Consider the following 22687-nt stretch of genomic DNA (forward strand, 5'->3'; position numbering starts at 1 on the left):
TAACGCGCTTCAGCTTTTTTCAGCTCTCACGCAATACATGAGGGTGAGCCATGGATATAGCACTATGGGTGGAATAGAATATGATGATGGAGGTTGTGTGGAGAAGACAAAAAAGGAGAAAGTCTCATATTGACGAGGCTAATCAACGGGCTATGGAGATTCCCATCAATTGATGTCAACATGAGGAGTAGGGATTGCCATGCAACAGATGCACTAGAGCTATAAATGTATGAAAGCTCAACAAAAGAAACTAAGCGGGTGTGCATCCAACTTGCTTGCTCACGAAGACCTAGGGCATTTTGAGGAAGCCCATCATTGGAATATACAAGCCAAGTTCTATAATGAAAAATTCCCACTAGTATATGAAAGTGACAACATAAGAGACTCTCTATCATGAAGATCATGGTGCTACTTTGAAGCACAAGTGTGGAAAAAGGATAGTAACATTGTCCCTTCTCTCTTTTTCTCTAATTTTTTTATATTTTGGTGGGCTTCTTTGGCCTCTTTTTTTCTTTTTTTGGGATTCTTTGGCCTCTTTTATTTTTCATAAAGTCCGAAGTCTCAGCCTGACTTGTGGGGGAATCATAGTCTCCATCATCCTTTCCTCACTTTGGACAATGCTCTAATAATGAAGATCATCACACTTTTATTGATTTACAACTCAACAATTACAACTCAATACTTAGAACACAATATGACTCTATGTGAATGCCTCCGGCGGTGTACTACATGATGATGCAAAAAGCAATATGACAATGATGGAGCGTGTCATAATAAACAGAACGGTGGAAAGTTGCATGGCAATATATCTCGGAATGGCTATGGAAATGCCATAATAGGTAGGTATGGTGGCTGTTTTGAGGAAGATATAAGGAGGTTTATGTGTGATAGAGCATATTGTATCACGGGGTTTGGATGCACCGGCGAAGTTTGCACCAACTCTCAAGGTGAGAAAGGGCAATGCACGGTACCGTAGAGGCTAGCAATGATGGAAGGGTAAGAGTGCGTATAATCCATGGACTCACATTAGTCATGAAGAACTCATATTCTTATTGCAAAAGTTTATTAGCCCTCGAAGCAAAGTACTACTACGCATGCTCCTAGGGGAAGGGTTGGTAGGAGTTAACCATCGCGCGATCCCGACCTCCACACATAAGGAAGGCAATCAAAAGAGCACCCCATGCTACAAATTTGTCACACAACTTTTACCATACGTGCATGCTATGGGACTTGCGAACTTTAACACAAGTATTTATCAATTTCATAATTACCCAACTAGCATGACTCTAACATTACCACCTTTATATCTCAAAACAATTATCAAGCATCAAATTGATCAGTATTTAATGCACTCTATATGATAGTTTTTATTATACCCAACTTGGATGCTCATCATTCTAGGACCAATTTTATAACCAAAGCAAATACCATGCTATTCTAAAAGACTCTCGAAATAATATAAGTGAAGCTTGAGAGATCAATAATTTCTACAAAATAAAACCACCGCCGTTCTCTAAAAGATATAAGTGAAGCACTAGAGCAAAACTGTCTAGCTCAAAAGATATAAGTGAAGCACATAGAGTATTTTAATAAATTCCGAATCATGTGTATCTCTCCCAAAAGGTGTGTACAGCAAGTATGATTGTGGTAAACTAAAAAGTAAAGACTCATATCATACAAGACGCTCCAAGCAAAACACATATCATGTGGTGAATAAAAATATAGCTCCAAGTAAAGTTACCGATAGACGAAGACGAAAGAGGGGATGCCTTCTGGGGCATCCCCAAGCTTAGGATTTTTGTTGTCCTTGAATTATCTTGGGGTGCCATGGTCATCCCCAATATTAGGCTCTTTCCACTCCTTATTCCATATTCCATCAAATCTTTACCCAAAACTTGAAAACTTCACAACACAAAACTCAACAGGAAATCTCATGAGCTCCGTTAGTGCAGGAAAGAAAAACCACCACTTAAGGTACTGTAATGAACACATTCTTTATTTATATTGGTGTTAAACCTACTGTATTCCACCTTCTCTATGTTTCATACCCCCCGATACTAGCCATAGTTTCATCAAAATAATCAAACAACACATGAAAAACAGAATCTGTCAAAAACATAACAGTCTGTAGCAATCTGTAATTTCGAATACTTCTGGAACTCTAAAAATCCTAAAAAAACTAGGAAGTCCTAGGAAATTTATCTATTTATCTACTGCAAAAAGAATAAACTCAAAATCACGTTTCTGTGATTTATTAAAATTATTCTCGTGGGCGCAAAATTTTCTGTTTTTCAGCAAGGTCAAATTAACTATCACCCAAGATGATCCTATAGGTTCTACTTGGCAAAAACACTAATTAAAACATAAAACCACATCTAAACAGAGGCTAGATGAATTATTTATTTAATAACAGAAAGGAAAAATATTGGGTTGTCTCCCAACAAGCGCTTTTCTTTAAAGCCTTTTAGCTAGGCATCGTTAATTTTAATGATGCTCACATGAAAGACAAGAATTGAAGCGCAAAGAGAGCATCATGAAACACATGACAAACACATCTTAGTCTAACATACTTCCTATGCATAGTCATATTATAAGTAAACAAATATGCAAGGCAAGCAAAAACTAGCATATGCAAGGAAGAAGAAAGAGACGATAGCAATCTCAACATGACGAGAGGTAATTTAGTAAGATAAAAATTTCTACGACCATATTTTCCTCTCTCATAATAATTACAAGTAGGATCATAGGCAAATTCAACAAAATAGCTATCACATAAAATATTTTCAACATGATCCACATGCATGCAAAGTTGACACTCTTCCAAAATAGTGGGATTATCATTTACTAAAGTCATGACCTCTCCAAACCCACTTTTATCAAAAATTTCATAAGATTGAAAATTCTCCAAATATATGGGATCTAAAGTTGACACTCTTCCAAACCCACTTTCAATAATATTGCAAACACTATTATCAATCTCATATTCATCATGGGGCTTAAATAAATTTTCAAGATCATAAGAAGAATCACCCCAATCATGATCATTGCAACAAGTAGTAAACATAGAAAAACTAGCATCCCCAAGCTTAGGGTTTTGCATATTATTAGCAAAATTGACACCAATAGAATTTATAGTAAAATCATTGCAATCATGCTTTTTATTCAAGGAGCTACCATGAATCTCTTCACAAATTTCTTCATCACAATTTTCAGATTCACGAATATCAAGCAAAACCTCATAAAGATAGTCTACTGCACTCAACTCACTAGCAATTGGTTCATAATAATTGGATCTGTTAAAAATATTAGCAAGCAGATGAGGATCCATAGATCTTAGGTTCTCTGTTTAGCAATAAATAAACAACTATTCCAACCAAACGAGCAAACGAGCCAAGTAAGACATCAAAGCAAATAAAAAAGATAAACAGAAGAAGGGTGAATAAAATGACAAGGGTGAAGTGGGGGAGAGAAAAATGAGAGGCAAATGGAAAATAATGTAATGCAAGGGAGATGAATTTGTGATGGGTAGTTGGTATGTCTTGACTTGAGCACAGACCTCCCCGGCAATGGCGCCAGAAATCCTTCTTGCTACCTCTTGAGCATGCGTTGGTTTTTCCCTTGAAGAGGAAAGGGTGATGCAGCAAAGTAGCGTAAGTATTTCCCTCGGTTTTTGAGAACCAAGGTATCAATCCAGTAGGAGGCTCCACGCAAGTCCCTCGTACCTACACAAACAAACAAGAACCTCGCAACCATCGCGATAAAGGGGTTGTCAATCCCTTCACAGCCACTTGCAAAAGTGAGATCTGATAGACATAATAAGATAAGATAAATATTTTTGGTATTTTTATGATATAGAATGAAAAATAAAGTAGTTGGAAACTTATATGAGGAAAATAGAACCGGGGGCCATAGGTTTCACTAGTGACTTCTCTCAAGATAGCATAAGTATTACGGTGGGTGAACAAATTACTGTCGAGCAATAGATAGAGAAGTGCATAGTTATGAGAATATCTAGGCATGATCATGTATATAGGCATCACGTCCGCGACAAGTAGATCAAAACGATTCTGCATCTACTACTATTACTCCACACATCGACCGCTATCCAGCATGCATCTAGAGTATTAAGTTCATAAGAACAGAGTAACACATTAAGCAGGATGACATGATGTAGGGGGATAAACTCAAGCAATATGATATAAACCCCATCTTTTTATCCTCAATGGCAACAATACAATATGTGCCTTGCTGCCCCTGCTGTCACTGTGAAAGGACAGCGCAAGATTGAACCCAAAGCTAAGCACTTCTCCCATTGCAAGAAAGATCAATCTAGTAGGCCAAACCAAACTGATAATTCGAAGAGACTTGCAAAGATAACCAATAATACATAAAAGAATTCAGAGGAGATTCAAATATTTCTCATAGATAAACTTGATCATAAACCCAGAATTCATCAGATCTCGACAAACACATGAAAAAAGAGTTACATCAAATAGATCTCCAAGAAGATCAAGGAGAACATTGTATTGAGATTCAAAGAGAGAGAAGAAGCCATATAGCTAATAACTATGGACCCAAAGGTCCGTGGTAAACTACTCACAACTCATCGGAGAGGCTATGGTGTTGATGTATAAGCCCTTCGTGATTGATTCCCCCTCCAGCAGAGCACCGGAGAAGGCTCCAAGATGGGATCTCATGGGAACAGAAGGTTGCGGCGGTGGAAATAGGGTTTCATGGTGCTCCCGGATGTTTTCGGGGTACATAGATATATATAGGCGAAGGAGGTCGGTCAGGGGAGCCACGAGGGGCCCACAAGGGTGGGGGCGCGTCCACCCCCCAGGGCGCGCCCTCCTGCCTCTTGGCTTCCTCGGCTGCTTCTTGACGTCCACTCCAAGTCTCCTGGATTGCGTTTGTTCCAAAAATATCACTCCTGAAGGTTTCATTCCGTTTGGACTCCATTTGATATTCCTTTCCTTCGAAACACTGAAATAGGCAAAAAAATGCAATTTGGGCTAGGCCTCCGATTAGTAGGTTAGTACCAAAAATGATATAAAAGTGTATAGTAAAGCCCATAAACATCCAAAACGGGTAATATAATAGCATGGAACAATAAAAAATTACAGATACCTTGGAGACGTATCACATACAATAAAGCAACAGCCATATGGCTCCTGCCAGTTGCCGATAACTTTGTTAAAAAACATGATCATCTCATACAACAATTTATATCACATCATGCCTTGACCATATCACATGACATCAAGCCCTGCAAAAACAAGTTAGACGTCCTCTACTTTGTTGTTGCAAGTTTTACGTGGCTGCTACGGGCTTCTAGCAAGAACTGTTCTTACCTACGCATCAAAACCACAACGATTTTTCGTCAAGTGTGTTGTTTTAACCTTCAACAAGGACCGAGCGTAACCACACTCGATTCAACTAAAGTTGGAGAAACAGACCCTCACCAGCCACCTATGTGTGAAGCACGTCGGTAGAACCAGTCTCGCGTAAGTGTACGCGTAATGTCGGTCTGAGTCACTTCATCCAACAATACCGCCGAATCAAAGTATGACATGCTGGTAAGCAGTATGACTATTATTGCCCACAACTCTTTGTGTTCTACTCATGCATATAACATCTATGCATAGACCTGGCTCGAATGGCAGTGTTGGGGAACGCAGTAATTTCAAAATTTTCCTATGATCATGCAAGATCTATCTTTAGGTGATGCATAGCAATGAGAGGGGAGAGTGTTGTATACATACCCTCGTAGACAGAAAGCAGAAGCATTATGACAATGCGGTTGATGTAGTCGTACATCTTCATGATCCGACCGATCCTAGCACCAAAGGTACGGCACCTCCACGATCTGCACACGTTCTGCTCGGTGACGTCCCACAAACTCTAGATCTAGCTGAGGTCGAGGGAGAGTTTCGTCAGCACGACAGCGTGGTGACGGTGATGATGAAGTTACCAGTGTAGGGATTCGCCTAAGCACTACGACGATATGACCGAGGTGGAAATCTGTAGAGGAGGGCACCGCACACGGCTAAACAATCAACTTGTGTGTTCTAGAGTGCCCCTTGCCCCCGTATATAAAGGATCAAGGGAGAGGCCGGCTGGCCCTCCTAGGGCGCTCCCCCAAGAGGGGAATCCTACTAGGACTCCAAGTCCTAGTAGGTTTCCACCTAAAGGGAGAGAGGGGGAAGGAAGGAGAGGAAGAGGGGGAAGGAAAGGGGGTGCCACCCCCTTCCTTGTCCTATTCGGATTCAATGGAAGGGACGCGCGGCCTGCCCTGGCTGCACCTCTCTCTCTCCACTAAGGCCCATCGAGGCCCATTTGTTCCCTCGGGGGTTCCGATAACCCTCCGGCACTCCGGTTTTATCCGAAACTTCTCCGGAACACATCCTGTGTCCGAATATAGTCATCCAATATATCAATATTTATGTCTCGACCATTTCGAGACTCCTCGGCATGTCCGTGATCACATCCGGAACTCCGAACAACCTTCGATACATCATATCAGATAAACTCATAATACCAATCGTCATTGAACGTTAAGCGTGCGGCCCCTACGGGTTCGAGAACTATGTAGATATGACTGAGACACGTCTTCGGTCAATAACCAATAGCGGAACCTCGATGCTCATATTGGTTCCTACATATTCTACGAAGATTTTTATTGGTCAAACCGCATGACAACATACGTTGTTCCCTTTGTCATCGGTATGTTACTTGCCTGAGATCCGATTGTCGGTATCTCAATACCTAGTTCAATCTCGTTACCGGCAAGTCTCTTTACTCATTCCTTAATACTTCATCTCGTAACTAACTCATTAGTCACAATGCTTGCAACGCTTATAGTGATGAGTATTACCGAGAGGACCTAGAGATACCTCTCAAAAACACGGAGTGACAAATCCTAATCTTGATCTATGCCAGCCCAACAAACACCTTCGGAGACACCTGTAGAGCACCTTTATAATCACCCATTTACGTTGTGATGTTTGGTAGCACACAAAGTGTTCCTCCGGTATTCGGGAGTTGCATAATCTCATAGTCTGACGAACTTGTAAAGTCATGAAGAAAGCAGTAGCAAAGAAACTATCACGATCATAATGCTAAGCTAACGAATGGGTCATGTCCATCACATCATTCTCCTAATGATGTGATACCGTTCATCTAATGACAATGCATGTCTATGGTTTAGGAAACATAACCATCTTTGATTAATGAGCTAGTCAAGTAGAGGCATACTAGGGACTATATGTTTTGTCTATGTATCCACACATGTTCTAAGTTTCCGGTTAAATACAATTCTAGCATGAATAATAAACATTTATCATGAATTAAGGAAATAAATAATAACTTTATTATTGCCTCTAGGGCATATTTCCTTCAAATGGTTAGCAAGACCACTAGTTTCAAGAAAAAGGGTAAAGGGAAGAAGGGTAACTTCAAGAAGAATAGCAAACAAGTTGCTACTCCCGGGAAGAAGCCCAAGTCTGGACCTAAGCCTGAAACTAAGTGCTTCTACTGCAAAGGGACTGGTCACTGGAAGCGGAACTGCCCCAAGTATTTGGCGGATAAGAAGGATGGCAAAGTGAAAGGTATATTTGATATACATGTTATTGATGTGTACCTTACTAATGCTCGTAGTAGCGCCTGGGTATTTGATACTGGTTCTGTTGCTCATATTTGCAACTCTAAATAGGGGCTACGGATTAAACAAAGATTGGCTAAGGATGAGGTGACGATGCGCGTCGGAAATGGTTCCAAGGTCGATGTGATCGCCGTTGGTACGCTACCTCTACATCTACCTTCGGGATTAGTTTTAGACCTGAATAATTGTTATTTGGTGCCAGCGTTGAGCATGAACATTATATCTGGATATTTTTTGATGCGAGATGGTTATTCATTTAAATCAAAGAACAATGGTTGTTCTATTTATATGAGTAATATCTTTTATGGTCATGCACCCTTGTTGAGTGGCCTATTTTTGTTAAATCTCGATCGTGGTGATACACATGTTCATAATATTGAAGCCAAAAGATGCAAAGTTGACCATGATAGTGCAACTTATTTGTGGCACTGCCACTTAGGTCATATTGGTGTAAACGCATGAAGAAACTCCATGCTGATGGGCTTTTGGAATCACTTGGTGCTTGCGAACCACACCTCATGGGCAAGATGACTAAAACTCTGTTCTCCGAAACAATGGAACAAGCTACTGACTTATTGTACATAATACATACCGATGTATGTGGACCAATGAGTGTTGAGGCTCGTGGAGGGTATCATTATTTTCTGACCCTCACAGATGATTTTAGCAGATATGGGTATATCTACTTAATGAAACATAAGTCTGAAACATTTAAAAAGTTCAAAGAATTTCAGAGTGAAGTGGAAAATCATTGTAACAAGAAAATAAACTTTCTACGATCTGATCATGGAGGTGAATATTTGAGTTACGAGTTTGCTCTTCATTTGGGACAATGTGGAATAGTTTCGCAACTCACGCCACCTGGAACACCACAGCGTAATGGTGTGTCCGAACGTCGTAACCATACTTTATTGGATATGGTGCAATCTATGATGTCTCTTACTAATTTACCGCTATCGTTTTGGGGTTATGCTTTAGAGACGGCTGCATTCATGTTAAATAGGGCACCATCGAAATCCGTTGAGATGATGCCATATGAACTGTGGTTTAGCAAGAAACCAAAATTTTCGTTTCTTAAAGTTTGGGGTTGTGATGCTTATGTGAAAAAGCTTCAACCTGATAAGCTCGAACCCAAATCAGAGAAGTGCGTCTTCATAGGATACCCAAAGGAAACTGTTGGGTACACCTTCTATCACAGATCCGAAGGCAAGATATTCATTGCTAAAAATGGATCCTTTGTAGAGAAGGAGTTTCTCCCGAAAGAAGTGAGTGGGAGGAAAGTAGAACTTGATGAGGTAATTGTACCTTCTCCCAATTGGAAAGTAGTTCATCACAAAAATCAGTTCGAGTGACTCCTACACCAATTAGTGAGGAAGCTAATGATGATGATCATGAAACTTCAGATCAAGTTACTACCGAACCTCGTAGGTCATCCAGAGTACGGTCCGCACCAGAGTGGTATGGTAATCCTGTTCTGGAAGTCATGTTACTAGACCATGGATAACCTACGTACTATGAGGAAGCGATGATGAGCCCTGATTCCGCGAAATGGCTTGAGACCATGAAATCTGAGATGGGATCCATGTATGAGAACAAAGTGTGGACATTGGTGGACTTTCCCAATGATCGGCAAGCCATAGAAATTAAATGGATCTTCAGGAAGAAGACTGATGCTGACGGTAATGTTACTGTCTGCAAAGCTCGACTTGTTGCGAAAGTTTTTCGACAAGTTCAAGGAGTTGACTACGATGAGACCTTCTCACCCGTAGCAATGCTTAAGTCTGTCCGAATCATGTTAGCAATTGCCGCATTTTATGATTATTAAATTTGGCAAATGGATGTCAAAACTGCATTCCTTAATGGATTTCTTGAAGAAGAGTTGTATACGATGCAACCAGAAGGTTTTGTCGATCCAAAGGTGCTAACAAAGTGTGCAAGCTCCAGTGATCCATTTATGGACTGGTGCAAGCCTCTCGGAGTTGGAATATACGCTTTGATAGTGTGATCAAAGCATGTGGTTTTATACAGACTTTTCGAGAAGCCTGTATTTACAAGAAAGTGAGTGGGAGCTCTGTACCATTTCTGATATTATATGTGGATGACATATTGTTGATTGGAAATAATACAGAATTTCTGGATAGCATAAAAGGATACTTGAATAAGTATTTTTCAATGAAAGACCTCGATGAAGCTGCTTACATATTCGGCATCAAGATCTATAGAGATAGATCAAGACGTTTATTTGGACTTTCACAAAGCACATACCTTGATAAAGTTTTGAAGAAGTTCAAAATGGATCAGTCAAAGAAAGGGTTCTTGCCTGTGTTGCAAGGTGTGAAGTTGAGTCATACTCAATGTCGGACCACTACAGAAGATAGAGAGAAAATGAAAGTCATTCCCTATGCCTCAGCCATACGTTCTATCATGTATGCAATGTTGTGTACCAGACCTGATGTGTGCCTTTCTATAAGTATAACAGGGAGGTACCAAAGTAATCCAGGAGTGGATCACTAGACAGCGGTCAAGAACATCCTGAAATACCTGAAAAGGACTAAGGATATGTTTCTCGTTTATGGATGTCACAAAGAGCTTATCGTAAATGGTTACATCGATGCAAGCTTTGACACTGATCCGGATAACTCTAAGTGGCAATCTTGATACATATTTATATTGAATGGTGGAGCTATCAGTTGGTGCAGTTCCAAGCAGAGTGTCGTGGCGAGATCTACGTGTGAAGCGGAGTACATAGCTGCTTCGGAAGCAGCAATGAAGGAGTCTGGATGAAGGAGTTCATATCCAATCTAGGTGTAATACCTAGTGCATCGGGTCCAATGAAAATCTTTTTTGACAATACTGGAGCAATTTCTTTGGCAAAGGAATCTAGATTTCACAAGAGAACCAAACACATCAAGAGATGTTTCAATTCCATCCGCCATCAAGTCGCGGAGGGAGACATAGAGATTTGCAAGATACATACGGATTTGAATGTTGCAGACCCGTTGACTAAGCCTCTTCCATGAGCAAAACATGATCAGCACCAAGACTCCATGGGTGTTAGGATCATTATTTATATTTACTTATATCATGATAAATGTTTATTATTCATTCTAGAATTTTATTAGCCGGAAACTTAGTACATGTGTGATTACATAGACAATACATAGTGTCCCTAGTATGCCTCTACTTGACTAGCTCGTTAATCAAAGATGGTTATGTTTCCTGACCATAGGCATGTGTTGTCATTTGATGAACGGGATCACATCATTAGAGAATGATGTGATGGACAAGACCCATCTGTTAGCTTAGCATTATGATCATTACAGTTTTATTGCTACTGCTTTCTTCATGACTTATACATCTTCCTCTGACTATGAGATTATGCAACTCCCGAATAACGGAGGAACACCTTGTGTGTTATCAAACGTCACAATGTAACTGGGTGATTATAAAGATGCTCTACAGGTGTCTCCGATGATGTTTGTTGGGTTGACATAGATCAAGATTAGGATTTGTCACTCCATGTATCGGAGAGGTATCTCTGGGCCCTCTCGGTAATGCTCATCACTATAAGCCTTGCAAGCAATGTGACTAATGAGTTAGTTGTGGGATGAAGCATTACAGAAAAAGTAAAGAGACTTGCCAGTAACGAGATTGAACTAGGTATGATGATACCGACGATCGAATATCGGGCAAGTAACATACCGATGACAAAGGGAACACCATATGTTGTTATGCGGTTTGACCAATAAAGACCTTCGTAGAATATGTAGGAGCCAATATGAGCATCCAGGTTTTGCTATTGGTTATTGATCGGAGATGTGTCTCGATCATGTCTACATAGTTCTTGAACCCGTAGGGTCCGCACGCTTAACGTTCAATGATGATTTGTATTATGAGTTATGTGATATGATGTACCGAAGGTTGTTCGGAAAGCGCCTAGAAAACCCAAGCAAAATTCTGGGATCCTCTGGCCCTCACTAACCCCCCCCCCCGTCTGAACTAAAAGGGTACACTCTCGCAAGTCACCTGATCCAATTACAAAGAAACCAAGGCCCACTATAGGGCGTGGAACCGTATTGGAGGGATGGCTCAATGGGCCATGCAAAATTCACACCACACCGGATACCATACCGACACACAGTCTTAGAACATGTTGGATACTTCGGCAGGTGGCCAAGCGCGGCGAGGATCTCCTCGATAACAATACCGTAGAGCATCATCCCCCAAAAAATAAAAATACAGTCTTTATAGTCTTCGAGACTTTTGCCTCAAATACCAGGTGCAAGAGAGCACTCCGTAGCCTCGCCGAAGTCTGCCACGTTGCAGCAATAAATCCATTGAACGACACGGCCATAACCTTCAATGCCAGTGACGAGCCTCAATTCTGAACAGTTCAAGCACCAGCCGCTTTCGTCCTTAGTCCAATTGTGGACGGCTGTCGGCTTACTAAAGTGCTCATGGATGGTGGCAGTGGATTAAACCTCATCTACGAGGAAACTCTTAACAAAATGGAAATAGACAAGAGGCGCATTGAGCAAAGCAGCACGACCTTCATAGGAATCGTCCCTAGTCGGGAGGCATGATGTGCAGGAAAGATCACACTAGATGTGGTATTCGGCACGGTGGAGAATTATAGGTCCGAAGAAATCACATTCCAAGTGGCCCCGTTTAGTAGCGGGTACCACGCCCTCTTAGGGCGGGATGCATTCATGAGCTTCCAAGCTATACCCCATTATGGGTACATGAAGCTCAAGATGCCTGGGCCCAATGGAATCATCACTCTAGCTAGTGATTCGGACGTAGCACTCCGCGCCGAAAATAAAACTGCCACACTGGCCCTCGAGGCACTATCCGAAGCCCTCGCGGCCGAAGAACTAACTGCGCTGTGCTCCATAGTGGACAGGGACGACATGATACTCGACAAACAACCCAAGTCCACCTCTTTCAAACCAGCGGATGAAATAGTCAAATTCCAGGTCCACCCAACGGACCCTACAAAAATAGCATCCATCGGGGCACAACTGAACCCCACAATAGACGCTGCACTGCAAGAGTTCTTGCGCGAGAATTGGGACATCTTCGCCTGGCATCCTTCAAACATGCCAGGTATCCCACGCAGGCTGGCCGAGCATAGCCTAAACATACTGAAGGGATACAAGCCGGTCAAGCAGACTCTTCGGCGTTTTTCAGAACCTAAGCGACAAGCCATGGGAGAGGAGCTAGCCAAGTTACTCAAGGACGGATTCATGAGAGAAATAAAATATCCAGACTGGCTAGCAAACCAGGTGATGGTACCAAAGAAGGACAAATCCTGGCGCCTATGTGTCGATTTCAAGGACCTCAATAAGGCTTGCCCCAAGGATCCCTTCCCCCTCCTCCGCATCGATCAAATCATCGACGCTACCGCAGGGCACGACTCACTGTGCTTCCTCGACGCATACTCCGGATACCATCAAATCAAGATGGCAGAGTCCAATCAAGCCGCAACGGCATTCATCACTCCATATGGCCCCTTCTGTTTCAACACCATGCCTTTCGGGCTCAAAAATGCTGGAGCAACCTATCAATGCATGATTCAGACATGCCTGGAAAAAAATCGGCAAAACAGTTGAGACATACGTAGACACGTGGTCATTAAAACTAGACACGTCGAGTCTTTAATAGACGACCTGAGGCTTATGTTCGACAATCTCCGAACATATGACATCAAGCTTAATCCAAAAATGTGTTTTCGGTGTCCCCGCCGGAAAGCTCCTGGGCTTCATCGTTCCCATTAGAGGAATTGAAGCAAATCCGGCTAAAATCTGAGCTCTGTCACAGTTGGCTACCCTAACAGACCTCAAGCAAATCCAGAAATTAACTGGATGCGTGGCTGCCCTAAGCCGCTTTATCTCCCGATTGGGAGAAAAGGGACTACCTCTTTATCGCCTTCTTCAACGCACCGAGCACTTCGAGTGGACGGATGCGGCTACGGCCGGACTGGAAGAAATAAAAGCCCTCTTGGCCAGCAATCCAATCCTGGCCGCGCCAAACATCGGCGAACCCATGCTATTATATATAGCTTCAAGACACTAGGTTGTAAGCGCAGTACTCGTCGTCGAACGAGAGACGGACGGACATAAGTTCCCGCTTCAAAAGCCGGTATACTACGTACCCACTGTCCTCACTCCATGCAAGTCACGATACCCACATTATCAAAAGATAGCATACGCGGTCTTCATGGCATCCCAGAAACTACGACACTACTTTCAAGAGTGTGCAATCACGGTGTCCTCTAAAGTACCACTCAACGATATAATAAATAACCGCGATGCCACGGGCCAGATTGCTAAGTGGGCTATCGAGCTCCTCCCGTTCAACATCATATATAAACCACGGCGAGCCATTAAGTCATAAGTACTGGATGACTTCGTCGCCGAATGGACAAAGGCCGAACTCCCTAAAGAGTACGGCGCATACTCCAATTGGATCATGCACTTCGGCGGCTCTAAGATACTGGCTGGGCTAGGAGCGGGCGTTGTCCTAACATCCCCCACCGGTGATACGGTCCAATACATATTCCAAATACTATACACAGATTCCAACAATAGAGCCGAATACGAGGCTCTATTGCATGGTCTTCGGATGGCAGTCTCCATGGGCATCCAACGCCTAGAAGTGCGTGGGGATTTGAACCTTGCAATATCTCAAATAAATGGAGACTTTGACGCCAAGGACCCAAAAATGGCGGCTTACCGCAATGCCGTCCTCAAAATGTCAGCTCGGTTCGAGGGGCTCGAATTCCACTATGTGGTCCGAGAAAACAATCAAGCGGCGGATATCCTCGCCCGCATCAGCGCTAAGCGCGACCCCGTCCCACCTAATATCTTCTTGGAAAGGCTGTTCAAGCCATCCGTGGTCTGGGAAGGGGAGACCGGCAATACCAGTCCGGATCCGACCACAACCCCAGATCCCAAACACACTGAAATAATCGGAGGCTCCGCCACCGAAATAACTCATTCGGCCCACGTGATCATGGCTGTCATCGCCCTGTGGACAGAACCCTTGTTAGCCTACCTAAATAGGCAAGAACTCCCTGAGGACCAAAATGAGGCACGTTGCATTGTGCGGGGCTCTAAAGCCTACAAGGTTCACGAGGGAGAGCTTTATAATAAAAGCGCTACCGGAGTACTCCAAAGGTGCATCTTCGAAGAGGAAGGACGGCAGCTTTTGGCCGAAATTCATGCTGGACTTGGCAGCCACCACGCCGCAGCTCGGGCCCTTGTAAGCAAGGCCTTCCGTACAGGTTTCTACTGGCCGACAGCCCGAGCAGACGCATAGGACCTCATCCAACATTGCGTCGGTTGCCAGTTTTTTGCAAATCAAAGCCATATGCCACCGACCGCTCTCCAAACAATCCCCATAATTTGGCCCTTTGCGGTCTGGGGGCTCGATATGGTTGGATCCCTTAAAGGAGGAAGCCATAATAAGAAATACTTGTTGGTCATGGTGGATAAATTGACCAAATGGATAGAAGCGAAACCTGTTAAAACGGCCGAATCCGGACCAGTGATAGACTTCATATCAGGGGTTGTACACCGTTATGGTGTCCCCCACAATGTCATCACCGATAATGGCTCCAACTTCATAGCCGACAAGGTGAAAACTTGATGCAGCAACATGGGCATTAAGCTCGATTACGCCTCCGTCTATCATCCACAAACAAACGGTCAAGTCGAACAGGCAAATGGTCTTATTATGAGCGGCATCAATCCCAGACTAGTGCGATCCTTGAAGGAATCAGATACACACTGGGTTGAGGAGCTCGACTCCGTACCATGGGGGCTCCGGACCACGCTGAATCGCACTACCGGATACACACCATTTTTTATGGTGTACGGTGCAGAGGCGGTATTGCCCCGCGACATCATTCATGACTCACCTCGAGTGCACATGTACGAAGAGAGAGAAGCCGAGCTTGATCGGCAGGACAGTTTAGATGCCCTGGAGGAGGAGTGTGACATCGCAAAAGCCCGTTCCGCATTCTATCAGCAACAGGCTCGCAGGTATCAAAGCAGAGAAGTACGGGCCAAAACTTATAACATTGGCGAACTCGTTCTACGCCTACCGGAGAAGAAAAAGGACAAGCTCAAGCCCAAGTGGGAGGGTCCCTTCATCATTGATAAAGTTCTCATGGGAGGAGCGTACCGTCTGCATGATGCATCTGATAATCGACTCGAGCCAAATCCATGGAATGCGGCCAGACTCCGAAGATTCTATGCCTAGTGCCGGACTCTGTGTTCTCTCCTTACCTCCGCCTTTTTTAAGTTATATCCGTTTTGTCTCTTTCTTTCTTCCTTTTTCATTATGGCCTTAAAATCTTAAAGTATGTCTTGACTACACAATCTTGACGCGCTATGCACGCTCATTATACCTGGGGGCTTCTTATACAAAAGCTTAATATAATTATCTTTCGGGCTTTATGCCCACCACATATGTGTCACTTTTCCATATGTACCTTTTTTCGCCATTATATGCATCGATATGACTTAAGTTTTGGCCAAGCTGGGTTGCCTGGCTCTTGTGTTTATGCCCTATGTTCCCATTAGTTTGTCTAGGGCATAAGGGGAACACCTCTACGATTGTTACTGCCGGGTCAGCCGGATGTGTACCTCAGACGGGGTGAAGTCGAAAGCTAGCATTCTTAAGGGAATATTCGGTCGGTGAACAAAAGATGTTTCTTACCCATTACAATATATGCCCCTAGATGTTTATATCTTGCATCTCTTTTCGCAGTTCAGACATGCACATTAATGCATGCGTGCCCAGGGAAAGGAACCCTTAACGGAACTATTCACCCTGGAAGATGTTTCTTACTATCCATGTAATATAACATAGCTAGTCGGGTACTTGTCTGTTCAAGCACTTATGACCCCTACGCGTGGTTTCCACGCGTACCCCGGTTTTTACATAACTAAGCGGGTATTCGGACACACTCCAGACTGTCAGGTCCGGAGGTTGAAGAGAAAAGGTCCGCCATGACAAATGATTTACAATCCGGCTAGGGACAAAATATGTCATTTGTAGTACACAGTCACTTAGACTGACTAAATTCTTCTTCGATACCATGCAATAGGTTGTCTAGCCTACAATCCTGTTGGGAATACTTTGCGGCTAAACCTACCTGGTCATACACCAGACTAACTGGGATCTCTTTCCCATCTGACCCTACAGGTCCAACCTCGGCCATGTGATTCGGGTCAACCTTGGTGTACCACGTTTTCACCATGGACCAGGCTTCCCTCGCACCTTGTCGGCAGGCAGATATATTCCATAATCGGAAGCACCGCCGCTCCCTTGAGCATCTCTACAAGCTCCCCCATGCCTCCTGGCGGGGAGGCAGATGGCCACAAGGCCTAGGCAATACCCTGTGTCGGGGACATACCCCGCGGTGTAAACCGGCCGGAAGTTAACCCGGCCGGACTTGGCGGTTTATTTGAGACCCCGCTGACACTTGGCGGTTCACCGGCGACCCGTTTGGACCTGGCGGTTCACGACTCATTGGTAGTCCGGCAGGCGGGTGCGAGGAGAGACAAGACCTGGTGGCCCAACAGGCGGTTCATGAAGGCCGGTTCATACTATGGTGGGCCGGTTTAAGAGGAAAGGCATAAGGAATATTTGTCTTACAAGGAGTTAAGACCTGGACTTGTATCCGGTTTGTATTAGAGATAGACTAGTCCTAATCCTAATAGGACTCCACATGTAACCCGCCCCTTCAACATATATAAGGAGGGGCAGGGCTCCCCAAAGAGGAGAAGCGAAGAAGCAAGAAACAATCTTAGGGCTAGAAACAAAGAGGAGAGCCGGTTTACGGCGACTCCCTCGTGATGATAATGAGACCTAGCCTCAAACAACATGTAGGGTTTTTACCGGATGATGTTTCCCGGGGCCCGAAGCTGTCTAAATCTCTGTCTTGTGTTGCATCTCTCGATTCCGCTCAACCCCTCTCAAGCTACCACATAGATGTGTTGGCCTCGCGACTAAGTCCTGACAGTAAGGACATCTGCCGTGACAATTCCACGACAGTTGGCGCCCACCGTGGGGCCTGCGCATGGTGGTGATGAGTTCTTGAAGGGATTTCTCCTAGGGTTTTGAGAAGATCGCGACCCGTCGGATCAACAAATTTAAAGGATTCACACCAACTACAAGTTCATCTGTGAAAGTCAAAGAAGTTTTTAGCGGCAGCATATGCAAAATTCCGGTACAAGGGAAACTAGGGTTCCATCTATGTACACCACCGTCGCAACGTATTAATCCGCCGAGTCCAAATATAAACCGGTCTGGATTGAAGTCTGCAGATGATCCGATCCGACGTGTTTGCGTTGCTGCTGCGCGTATGCGTTTTCAAGTCCCGAGGGCATCAACAGGTAACTGCTGCAATCAGGCATCACCCAACGAAGAGTGATCTGTCACTGCTGTTTTCTAACATGAGGACAAGAACAAATCGAAGGAATCATCAAATAATACATCCATTATTATTTTATCACGTGAAGGCCACCTAGCGCAAGTTGTTATATGTGCTACTATCAATCTATGAGCAGTCCGAGCTCATCAGGGAAAGTAATCAAGGAAAAGGAAAGTCATGGGCGAGTGATTTGTTCTCCGCCCCCACGGCTTCGAGCCGCTGCCTGGCCTTCCGCCACCGAGCTGACGCAGACGCGGTCCCGCACCAATGGTCGGTCGCCTCCGCCGTAAGACGCTGCGGCGCCGCCTCACCCCCGCTCAGCCTGCAAGTCGCCGACGCCGCCTCGCCCCCGCGTCGGCCTCCCACGCCGGCGTCACAACCCCGTCACCAACCTGAGCAGAGTCTCCCCCTCACGCCCCTCTGTGACCGCGCCCGCCGGATCAGCCTCGCCCTCTGTGCCTGTTGCGGGACGCGCGCTTCTTCAGCTTCGGCGGCTGCGTGCGCGCCGGCTTCACCTCGCCCACGGCGGCTTCTCCACGCCCAAGTGTGTGCCCCTGTGTCGCTCCGCTACGACCAGATCGCCGCCAGTGCCCCGTGAGCTGCCCCTCCGCGCCTCTGCTCCACGTTCCATCTACGTTTGTGTTCGCGGACCCTCGGCCGACCGCGACGCCCGCGCCACCTCCATGCTCTTCCTGAAGCAGCCGCTGGTCATGGGTGTCACCAGCTGCCTCGCCGCATTCTTCTCCATCTCCATCAAGCAGAGGGCCGCGCTTCGAGCTCCGTGGCAGTACCCGCCACTCCTACTACGTGTCTAGTGTGCAGTTCCTCGCCCCTACGCCGGTTCACTGCCCCCGATTAGCTCCGCCCGGTTCCTCTACGTCCGCGCCTGTCTCCTGAGCCGTCCGCGTTCAAACCCGGCGACTTTGCACGCGCATTGGTTGGGTCTTGTCTCCACCATGCTACTCCAATTCGCCGCGGCAGCGGACGTATCTCGTCGACCCGCCGGAGTGCCCTCGATGTGGCCGGTTCACCTCCGCGCCCGAGATGCGCCTCCGACCCACCTACGGTTCGCCACAGCTCAGCTCAAAACCAGATCAAACCCCGGGTTACGCCGCCGAACTGGCTCCACCTCGAACGCCTCCTCTTCCTGTGGCGTGTCGATCACCCGCGCCATTTCCGCTCTGGGGCCGCCTCTGCTGCGAACAATTCTGGTTCCGCAAGCTCTCGCCGCTCGCTCCGCCAAAGGAGTCCAGCCTCCCCTGCGTTCGCTTTGGCTGAAAAGAAGAAAGCAAAGGAAAAGTCAAGAGCTATCGAAAAAAAGTGGGGGGTCAAACATGACCCGGAGGGTCCGTCTAAGTCGATCGGTGTAGTGCTGTAAGCCGCCACCGCGACTGTAGTGCACGAATCATTAATCATCCAAAGCCATTTGCCATCTACAAACATCAGGTGATATCCATCTTAAATTTGTTTTATTAACATATATTATTTTTATCAAAGGACAAGTTACTTTGATTTGTATATTTTTATACACAGGACCATTATTCACTACAAATGTGGTTTATACCACGGATATGGAGCACGGTTGATAATATTTCTGCCTGGGGATAATCCGGGACATATCACCTAATGAATGGACGCACACAAGCCGCCGCCCGGTCTACATCAACTAGCTGGGACTGTGCCTATGACTGGCTCGTGCATCTGCACCGGCTTACAACGCCGTTACCGGCTCATCTTTATGTTCCCACGGCTGACTCGGCCGGGATTGCTTTCAGCTTTACTGGGGTGATCATCAACTCCGCGGTGGATAATTTCTGGTTACATATCAGGTGAAATCCATCCAATATATTTTTATATTATATATTGCTTTCTTTAAAAGAGCAATTACTCCGGCTCGCAAAGTTGTCTAATGTAGGACCCTAAACCGCCATATTGGTGCAAATTTAAAGGCCGTTAGAAAATTTCCGGCTTAAAAAGAAGAATTCCGGTTTAATATCCGGCTCAAGGGGAAGATGTCTCCCACAAAGCTTTGAAGCTCTCAATATCCGGTTCAAGATCCCGGCTCAAGAAGAATTTATCTCTTGCAAAAAGTTAAAAATTGTCGAAGAGGACCTGCTGCCATGATGCGCGGTTCAAACATGGGTATTCTGCCTTATTGACCTGACATATTATTGATCACATGGGGGCTTCTGCTTCATAAAGCGGGGTCTTTGTTCTTTTTACATCATACGTGGTTACACGGAGGTTCTGTCTTAAAGCGGCATCCGGTTTACCCCTCGAGTTAGCTTTTCAAAAGCTTTATATCATATCACTTGGGGGCTTGGTCGTGTCCGAACCAATGCAACACCTTTTGATAGGCGAAAGCCACCAGATCATTTGGGGACATGGTCAAGTCTGAACCAGTCACGCCTCTTGGTCGGCCTAAGGCCACAGAATCACTTGGGGGCTTTGGTCGAACCCGAACCATCGTCACCCCTCTTGATCGGCGTAATGCCAATGCATCACTTGGGGACTTGTGGTCACGTCTGAACCATAGTCACGCCTCTTGATCGGCCTAAGGCCATAGAGTCACTTGGGGGCTTGGTCGAACCCGAACCATTGCCACGCCACTTGATTGGCATAATGCCACGGTTTCAGTTGGGGACCTGGCTGACTTGAACCATAGCTACACCTTATTGGGAGCTTGGTCGTGTCCGACCATGGTAACACCATCTGATCGGCTCAGTAAAGCCTCTTTTTGCAAATGGTCTTATCATTGCCTTTGCTTCCATATTTTTTCATAACTGTTATTTGATTTTTGTTGCGTTTTTAAACCGACATTGTTAATCCGTTTTCAAACTGTCAATTACAAATTGGCGGAACACGGTCAAATCTTAATCCGGAGACTCTCTGCCTGGTTTGATTTTGTGTTACCATCTTATTATGGAGTAAACCGGTGTTCATTAACCTGGCTTGACTTTCAGTTACAAGTTGTCAGTACATGATCAAATCTTAATCCGGAGACTATCCGCCCGGTCTGGTTTGACTACGAGTCGCCAGCATTATATATGGTTAAACCGGTGTTTATAACAACCCGGTACGGTTTTATCATAAACCAACACAGTATGAAAGGAGTTATCATTACTCAAGATTGGGGTTATCACCCTTACTACAAAAAGTTGGTAAACCAATGATGTGATTCAATGTCACAGGTATGATATATTTCATTGATTATTCTTAAATGCAGCCTTGGTTATAAACCTGGGTTATATGTTGGGCATTATGACCCGTCAGGCGGTAAACCGCCAGGACACTTTAAACTTGTTGTATGCAGAGACAGGTTGAATAAAGCATGATGATAAATTATCCGGTGTTTATTAAACCGGCCTGGCTTTAAGACGATAAGTCGCCAGTATATGATGAGAAATTATCTGGTGTTTGTTAACCCGGCCTGGCTTTGGACTATAAGTCGCCAGTACATATTTGGATTGTGCCATTGGAATCATGCGCTTATAAATCATTGGGTTATATTATTCAAATAGCCAAACTTGGCTGAATTTTCATTATGATATTGAATGAATAAGGTTTTTCATACCAGATTATATTATCTTGAATAGCCAACATGGCTAGATTTTTATTATGGTTATCAATAACCAATATTATGATTGAGGTTTTCAAAGTCGCTTCAGCGCAATGGCTATTATTTCATCAAGGGGTATGATTTATTCTACAATGGAGGGAATATCCCGAGTCGCTGCAGGCTTACGACCCGGCACTTGGGGGCTACATTATTTAAGTTGAGATTATATCAAATATGCAAGTCTCATGTCGCTGCAAGCATGCACCATGACACTTGGGGGCTAATGCAAAGTAATTTTCTGCTCATATTATTGAAGACCCGACTCATCACATTATAATGAGTCGGCCCTTGGGGGCTACCAATTGCTCCTGTCAACAGTTGAAGGTACAAAGCTTTTTATTCATTATATTGAAGAGTCCACTGCTCAGTTGGTAAAGCACAAGGCTCTTAACCTTGTGGACGTAGATTCAAGTCCCATGATGAGGGTTACATCATATGATGTTATTTTCATTGAAGTATATATTAAGTCCCAGCTTAATATTATCTTACCGAGCCGGCCCTTGGGGGCTACACATCATTGCTCAAATCTACATGATTATACCTACAAAGTCCCTGCTCATTATTGCATAATGACCCGGCCCTTGGGGGCTACACTGGTTGAAGTTTTTATGAGTATAAGACAATTACAAGTCCCAGGTTGCTGCAAGCATGACAACCCGACACTTGGGGGCTACATAATATGGAGTATTCAGTTTTTACTAAGTGACTGGGATGAACAACATGGATTTCTTCTTAAGTGGCAGTATTTATATTGAAGCAAGTCTTAAGCAATCACTTTGTTCTGCTCAAGACTTGGGGGCTACAGGTATTATATTATTATTGAAGAAATATTTTCAAATTCTCTGATTGAGCAAACTAGGTTGACCCGGCGTCACCAATCATTATGACCCTATGGCTGCAACCCGGCGTCATTAATAATCATGAACTGGCATTGGCAACAATCATGAACCGGTGTCTGCAACAA

This window comes from Triticum aestivum, chromosome 6B, assembly GCF_018294505.1.
Source record: "Triticum aestivum cultivar Chinese Spring chromosome 6B, IWGSC CS RefSeq v2.1, whole genome shotgun sequence".
NCBI lineage: Eukaryota > Viridiplantae > Streptophyta > Magnoliopsida > Poales > Poaceae > Triticum > Triticum aestivum.